The sequence below is a fragment of the Schistocerca gregaria genome, chromosome X (assembly GCF_023897955.1).
Source record: "Schistocerca gregaria isolate iqSchGreg1 chromosome X, iqSchGreg1.2, whole genome shotgun sequence".
Taxonomy (NCBI): Eukaryota; Metazoa; Arthropoda; class Insecta; order Orthoptera; family Acrididae; genus Schistocerca; species Schistocerca gregaria.
Genome location: NC_064931.1, coordinates 614,366,144 through 614,374,699, shown reverse-complemented (window position 1 = coordinate 614,374,699; position 8,556 = coordinate 614,366,144). Strand labels below are relative to the sequence as shown.

The 8,556-nt window shown below is 43.1% G+C and overlaps 1 pseudogene; it reads right to left on the bottom strand.

Annotated features, from left to right (window-relative positions):
* Nucleotides 1–7,037: 7,037 nt before the first annotated feature.
* LOC126300112 (5S ribosomal RNA) lies at nt 7,038–7,155 on the bottom strand (annotated as a pseudogene).
* Nucleotides 7,156–8,556: the final 1,401 nt, after the last annotated feature.

Here is an 8,556-nt window from a genome sequence, read left to right as displayed (position 1 = left end):
TTTACGAAGTGAACGCATGTTAAACTACTGATGGTGATCCGTCCGTTGATTAGGTATGCTAAGCCTGGCAGCCCCCTTTCTGCTGTTCATTATGAGTAGGCTAGGTGCTAGCACTGGGTTTCACCCTCTCACTTCTTTCAGCATCATACAATGCGAGCATGACACCACGCTGAACACACGCCCGTTACAATCAACTGCATTCAACAGATACACTTAACACACAACTATTATACGCCACGTCTAAAGGGGATTCGCAGAGGAAGGAAACCCTTTCTGAATAACTCGCAGAACATCCCCTCGAGGTCTCTCAGCTAGTAATGTCATTTGAATCTCTATTTAGCTATGTAAAATCTACGTTATTCTGAAGTTCAAAAATGGTTCAAATGGCTCTGAGCACTATGGGACTTAACTTGTAAGGTCATCAGTCCAAATGGTTCAAATGTCTCTGGGCACTATGGGACTTAACATCTGAGGTCGTCAGTCCCCTAGAACTTAGAACTACTTAAACCTAACTAACCTAAGGACATCACACACATCCATGCCCGAGGCAGGATTCGGGCCTGCGACCGTAGCGGTCGCGCGGTTCCAGACTGTAGAGCCTAGAACCTCTCTCCCCCCCCCCCCCCCCCCCCGGCCGGCTATTCTGAAGTACCATGGACAATTTCGTATATGGAAATAAGCAGCGCCGATAGTCTTAGGCTTGTTAGAGGCGCGTGGAGACTGTCGCAGAAATACACTGAAGGGCCAAAGAAACTGGTACAACTAACATCATATAAGGCCCCCGCGAGCACGCAGAAGTACCGCAACACGACGTGGCATGGACTCGACTAATGTCTGAAGTAGTGCTGGAGGGAACTGATACCATGAATACTGATGGGCTGTACATAAATCCGTAAGAGTACAAGGGGGTGGAGATCTCTTCTTAGGAGTACATTGCGAGGCATAACAGATATGCTTAATAATGTTCATGTATGGGGAGTTTGGTTGCCAACGGAAGTGTTTAAGCTAAGAAGAGTAGAAGAGTGTTCTTGGAGCCACTCTGTAGCAATTCTGGACGGGTGGGGTGTCGCATTTTCCTGCTGCAATTGCCCAAGTCCGTCGGAATTCACAATGGGCATGAATGGATGCAGGTGGTCAGACAGGATGCTTACGTACGTGCCACCTGTCAGAGTTGTATCTCGAGCGTATCAGGGGCCCCATATCACTCCAACTGCACACGTCCCGCGCCATTACAGAGCCTTCACCAGCTTCAACAGTCCCCTACTGACATGCGGGGTAGATGGATTCATGAGGTTGTCTCCATACCCGTACATGTCCATCCGTTCGATACAATTTGGAACGAGACTTTTCCTACCATGCAACATGTTTCTAGTCATCAACAGCCCAATGTTGGTGTTGACGGGCCCAGTTTTCTCTTGTGCAGTCATCAACGGTACATGAGTGGGCCTTCGGCTCGGAAAGTCCATATCGATGATGTTTCGTTGAATTGTTCTCACGCTGACAGCATTGAAATCTGCAGGAATTTGCGGAAGGGTTGCACTGCTATCACGTTGAACGATTTTCTTCAGTCATTGTTGGTCCCGTTCTTCCAGGATCCTTTTCCGGCCGCAGCGATATCGGAGATTTGATGTTTTTGTGGATTCCTGATCGTCACGGTGCACTCGTGAAATGGTCGTACGGGCGAGTTCCTACTTCATCGCTACCTCGGAGATATTGTCTCCCACCGCTCGTGTTCCAACTATAACACCACGTTCAAATTCACTTACATCCTGATAACCTACCTTTGTAGCAGCAGTAAGCGATTAACAACTGCACCAGACGCTTGTTGTCTTATATATGTGTTGCCGACCGTAGCGCCGTATTCTGCCTTTTTACATATCTCTTTATTTGAATACGCATACCAATACCAGTTTCTTTGGCGCTTCAGTGTACAAAAGAACCTGAGACGGCAGAGGCTCGAAGGAATGTGTCTAAAATTATGAGGATCTGGAAATAATTTTCAAACACTTAAATATCGTTACCCCACGAACTGTAAAGATAAAATTAGTGTAATACCTGCTTACACATTCATTCATACTCGCTTTATCCGTGAATAAAGTAAGAAAAAAAGGTTTCAAAAATTTTGCCGTCTGTGACGCACCTTACGGTATAGTGCAGTGATGCAGACTACAGAAGTATATAGAGAGGAATCACTGTACTTCAGAAACATTAGTTTTCACTACTATACAATTTATACGGTGTAGTATTAGAAATAACGTAGCGGCGACATCGATAAGATTACAGACCATGTTTTTATTTCTTTGAGTTGCATGCTTAACAGCAGGAAGATAGCTGAAAATTCTGTCTGCTGCCTAGTCATTTATACACGGGGGCAAGAGCAGAAGAAATCTGCTGCGTGTGTCTAAAGTTAATTAGAAATCCGGATGAGAGGGCAAATATCTGAACCCTGTTCAGACTGATAGGAGAGCAATGGACAATTCATTAAGCATAATAAAATTTAGGTAAACCTCGTTTAAAACTACGAGATAATGTTGTATGTCCTTGTAAATACTATTTACGCAGTGACCTGTCACCATAAAGTCGACGACCTAATGTGTCACCACAAACGTAACTATACCCAGTCAGTCCAAAAGATTTAGAGGCTGGATTGCTAAAAAATGTAGAAAGGTTAAGATGGTAGGTTTAAGGTTAAGATGGTAGGTTTAATGCTTCAGATGTTCAAAATATTCTCCTCCACTTGAGTACATAAAATCATGTAAAACTTCCAGAAAAGTCTTACTTTGGGGGTGATGTTCAACTCACACTGCACATTGGATTGAATGACCGTTATGTCGCAAAGCGGTGACCCTTCATGTGAACCTCTGGACTTTGTCGTTTTGTGGCGTGTTTGTATTGATGACACCAAGTGTAGTCGCGGCCTTGATGACATTTTTAGAAATGAACTGACAGCATTTTGCATTTTAATCAAGTCGCGGCAGACGTGAACACAGCTGTTTTTGCTCCGGAGTCAAGGTGTGATGAACTAACTTAGTCTTTTTGTTAAATTTTTTGGCTTTTGTGACGTGCCCATACAGCAATATAAATAGTGGAATATCAATTATTACTATACGAACGTAAGGGCAACACGGCACTCAGTCAAACCGAGCGGAAAAATCTCCGACCCGGCCGAGAATCGAACCCGAGTCTCCTTGATTAGCACGTCCTCGCGCTGACCGCGCAACTACCGAGGCGGACGGGAATAATTCTGCACACACTTTTCTGTTCTTCCAAACATTTTGGGGAGTGTTTTGAACATATACTTTAGAGATGTTGCTCATCTGCGATTTGTGAGACACACTACGGCCACATGTCCACTATTTAACCCGACCTGCTCATAACTGAGTAGTTAACTACATATCCGTTGTTTACAGTTGTTAGTTCAAGGTACCACTGTAGTTACTGCGCTGCCCTCTCTTTTACGCCGGAAATAAAACCAGTCTCGGAACTGTTTGGGCGGTCGGTGCAAAATTTCAAATGAGTTTTCTTCCAAATTAAAATGCTTAATAAATGGGGACGGATAAATTATGTCCCCGGCCAGGATTTGCAATGGATAATAGAAGTTAGTTAAATTTCCCAGTTATAACAATTTGGTCTGACGCGAACTGTACGTTGAAAAGTTAAAGGGAAACTGCACACTTCACGTAACAATGTAACCAGAAAATAAAACATGGAATAATATTGGAGTGCATGCGAAGAAAGCAACACACTGCAAATACAGCAAGACGAAAATGGACAGAGGTGTCGAAGGCAACAGAAGGACGATTTCATAATGAATAACGAGTTCAACACAGAAAATTTATATTGCATATTATGTAATCACTCACTGTATCCACATATGCAAAATGAGCTGCTTGATGGGAAAAGGAGCCGGCCGTTGTGGCCGAGCGGTTCTAGGCGCTTAATTCCGGAACCACGCTGCTGCTACGGTCGCTGGTTCGAATCCTGCCTCGGGCATGGATGTGTGTGATGTCCTTAGGTTAGGTCGGTTTAAGTAGTTCTAAATCTAGGGGACAGATGACCTCAGATGTTCAGTCCCATAGTGCTCAGAGCCATCTGAACAATTTTTTTGAAGGGAAAAGGAAAAATTATTTATTGAGTAATAAAGTTCCACTAAGATACATAGAATATCTCACCGTGATCCGATGTTGTTACAAAGATGTTACAAACTTATAACTTTTGTTTAATCCCCCTTGTCCCATATGAGTGAATGGGTGAACTGTCTGCTGCACAAACATTCTGATTTTCAACCATGTTTTAAAATATATAAAATGAAAGCAATGTAATTAAAAATATGTAACATATACGTGTGTACTCGTACGTTATCTTAAAGTTTTTTGAGGCTTCTCTTCCGCAGCCGCACGTTTACAAGTAGTCTGTGGGTTACGCCGTCTTTTCCCACTGTACAAAGTCAGTTTTATGGCCCCTACATTATTTGCATGCGTTCTTCTGCACTCAGGAGTCCGGTTTCTAGAACGCTACCGTACACTGATACACAATAGTTTCTCGTTTGTATGTTTTTATACGTACATCCATATTCATATGTGTAAATATCCTCCTGTGTAAGTTCCGATATAATGCTTTAAATAAATTTTTATAGCGAAAGACGGGATAGCTCCGATATTATTTATAATTAAGTTTCAGGACTGCAAACTGCATATTTCTTTTTTTTAAGATTTCGGCCACACACCTTCCGGTTATCTTCAGATTCAGCCCGCGACTGAAGACGCAGTTCGCTAAAGCACTTGGTCCTTAGTTTTAATCCACAGAAAACACGAGTGCCAAAGACATTGATTTGCGGCAAAGAATATGCGAAGACGTCGCTACAGTGGAGCTAACAATGACACATCGATATCCCGGCATGTATCTACTGCGTAGCTACAGTTTCAATTTATACACACCTTTTGCCGCTGAAAGACGTTTCTGGCGCTCGTATTTTCTGTGCTTTAAAACGACAGAGTGAGTACTGTAGCGTGTAGTAGTTTCAGATGGCTCGCTCTGAAGATGTTCCTTAGGTATACGGCCGATATATTAGAAAAAGAAGAAACAATGTTAATGCTGCTGAACTCCAGAAACTTAATGAATGATTTATTACGCATGCACATAAAGAGTAGCGTGTTCGGTCTATATAAAATTTCCTATAGCTGCAGAAGACAGCATAACTCCTATAGTACTTGATTTACGTATATTTTGAAGATTATTAAAAAAAACATAAACTTCAGGAAACATTTGTACACAACTGAAAAATAATTATAAGTTCATCAATTAGTTGTTTACGTCAAAATGCCTAAAACATATACTAGGAGGACGTGCTGAAAAGCAATGCTTCTGAATTTTACGTGAAAACTCTTAAAGCTTTTTAAATAAAACAAACGTTACTGACATTCTACATCTTCGTTCTACATGGATACATATTTGCAGTCCTCTGCCGCTGGAGGGCTTCGAATTGTAGTCTGTAAAACGACGCCGTGTAACGCATCTATGTCGGTGCCTGAGAAACAGCGTGTTGTAATCGAGTTTCTTATTCGAAGAAATAAATAAAAAAATCAATTATGAAAGCCATGTAACATCCATTAACTGTGAAATATTGCACAGTTTTTCCCTCGGATTTCAAGAATAGAATGTCCAGTACGAGCTTGGATTAAACTAATAAAGCCACTTTTTTCCCATCGTGTTGGGAGCACCATCAGTCGTTATCGAAACAATTTTACTTAAATCTGTTTCTTTTTCAGTAAGCGAATTTTTAACAACCGTACAAATAGCAGTGCCCTTAGTAGATGCTGTCAACGGTATTATCGCTGTAAATTCTTCCTTGACGTCATTTACAACACAATATTGAGCAAACACAGATATACGGGCAGATTTAGTTACATCTGCACTTTTGTCGAGACACAGCAGAAGGAAAGGAGTTTATCTTATATTTTTCTTGTTCTTTTGCATTTTCCGCCAGTTTTAGGATTCTGTCTTTTACAGCTTTTCTACATAAAAGAGTAGCTTTGATGTGTTCAATTATATTACATTTATTTCCAAAGTCTTCAAAAAGTGATGGGGCACATGCTAATCAGGCTTCCTTCAAAAATATCTCGTCGCGAAAGGGATCGCCATGTTGGGCAATGACATTTGCAGCCGTGAACCTCGACGTGCTGGTGTGACAATCCTTTCTAACATACTTAATAGCCGGCCGCGGTGGTCTCGCGGTTCTAGGCGCTCAGTCCGGAACCGTGCGACTGCTACGGTCGCAGGTTCGAATCCTGCCTCGGGCGTGGATGTGTGTGATGTCCTTAGGTTAGTTAGGTTTAAGTAGTTCTAAGTTCTAGGGGACTAATGACCACAGCAGTTGAGTCCCATAGTGCTCAGAGCCATACTTAATAATAGTGTCAATTGTCTATTCCTGTCATTAATAGCACATGCAATGAATCCCTTTTGCTCTGATTCGATTTAAAAGAAAATGGTTTGTGATTTATTTCATAGTGGCATTTACAGACCATCTTCTATATATCAGTGCTCCGGAACATAAAAAGACACCGCTTTATTGCCTTTATTAATCAAGCCATGTTTCTCAGTCCACCAAGTTTGAAATCCTTCAAGTTTTCCTTTACCAAACTAGCCATGTTGAACAATACAAGTTTCAAAAATGATATTAGCTACGTGTAATTACAATACACGACATAAGTGCGCAACAACCAATGACAGGTCAACACTCTTTTTCCTCGACCATTCCGCAGTACGGTACTTAGAGGTCGGATGTCGTTGTTGGAACAGGTGTCAACCTATGCGATCTAACAGTGGATCTCTCCATCTGGACAGGCCTTGGAAGGCTCAACGGTATCGACCGGTCGCCGTGTCATCCTCAGCCCACAGGCGTCACTGGATGCGGAAATGGAAGGGCATATGGCCAGCACACCGCTTCACGGCCGTATGTCAATTTACGGGACCGGAGGTGCTACTTCTCAGTCAAGTAGTTCCTCATTTTGCCTCACAAGGGCTGAGTACAGGCCGTTTGCCAACAGCATTCGGTAGACCGGATAGTCACCCATCCAAGTGCTAGCCCAGCCCGACAGCGCTTAACTTCGGTGATCTGACGGGAACCGGTGCTACCACTGCAGCAAGGCCGTTGCATTTCAGTGCAACATGACTCACATTGAGTGAACATGAGCGTTGATCTGCCATCTGCAACTTCTATGATGCCTCGGCACCAATTGTCCGCTCACAATGAACATAGGTACTATGGCATCAAATGCACACGAACAAATGAATTATTTCGATTAGGTAGGGCTATCTAAATTCCTGATTTAATCCTACATCCAAATTATTTGGCCGCGTGCCTTTGCTTTGGTTCAAATGGCTCTGAGCACTATGGAACTCAACTGCTGTCGTCATTAGTCCCCTAGAACTTAGAACTACTTAAACCTAACTAACCTAAGGACATCACACACATCCATGCCCGAGGCAGGATTCGAACCTACGACCGTAGCAGTCGCACGGTTCCGGACTGCGCGCCTAGAACCGCGAGACCACCGCGGCCGGCGCCTTTGCTTTGCCATTCCTGCTCTAGACGCAGGTATTGTGCTCCAGTACCAAACGTAGTTGTCTCTCTCGAATACATATATTTTCGAAAGTTCAGTATAAACGGCGACATATTTGATGGATAACTTCTACAAACTGAAAGAAAGACACCTACTGACTTCCTGCAGGAGATGTTAACCAAAAGCAACCACAGCTACGGTTAACGACGCTTCGCCATCCAAGTAATTAAAGACGGAGCAGTAACTTGGAATAACAAGTATAGCAATTACTTGATACACCGGCCTGTATTTGTCTTAAGTGATTTAGAGAAACCATGGAAAGTCTAAATCAGGACGGTCAGTGGGAATATGAGCATCGCTTCTGCCGAGCACAGGATTTAAACGCAATAAAACCTTAATGAGCACGTAAATGTGAAGGACAGAATGAAAAAACTAGAGTTCAACAATATTAGAAATTGCGCGTTCTACTCGGGAGGACGACGGTTCAATCCCGTCTCCAGCCATCCTGATTTAGGTTTTCCGTGATTTCCCTAAATCGTTTCAGGCAAATGCCGGGATGGTTCCTTTGAAAGGGCACCGCCGAGTTCCTTCCCAATCCGTCCCTAACCCGAGCTTGCTCTCCGTCTCTAATGACCTCGTTGTCGACGGGACGTTAAACACTAACCACCACCACCACTGTACGTTCTACTCGTAAAAAGAGAATGCTACTTTAGCTACCGATTAAGAGGTTTTATAGATGAACTGTAACACGATCCGTTAGCATAGTGTAACGTACAACGAGATTCTGAGCCAGGAACGCGAGCCAGATCCGGGTGGTATTAGCGCGGCGGTTTAACGACCGTCGGTTGGTACATTGGTCGGCCTGAGAGTTGTTTTTTAGGTGGTTTCCCAACCCTTTTTTGGGTAGTGCTGGGCTGGCCTCCAAATTCCGCCTCCGAGAGCACGATACACAAACAGTTAAAATACGATAACATGGAGGACAGAGTTTTCTCGA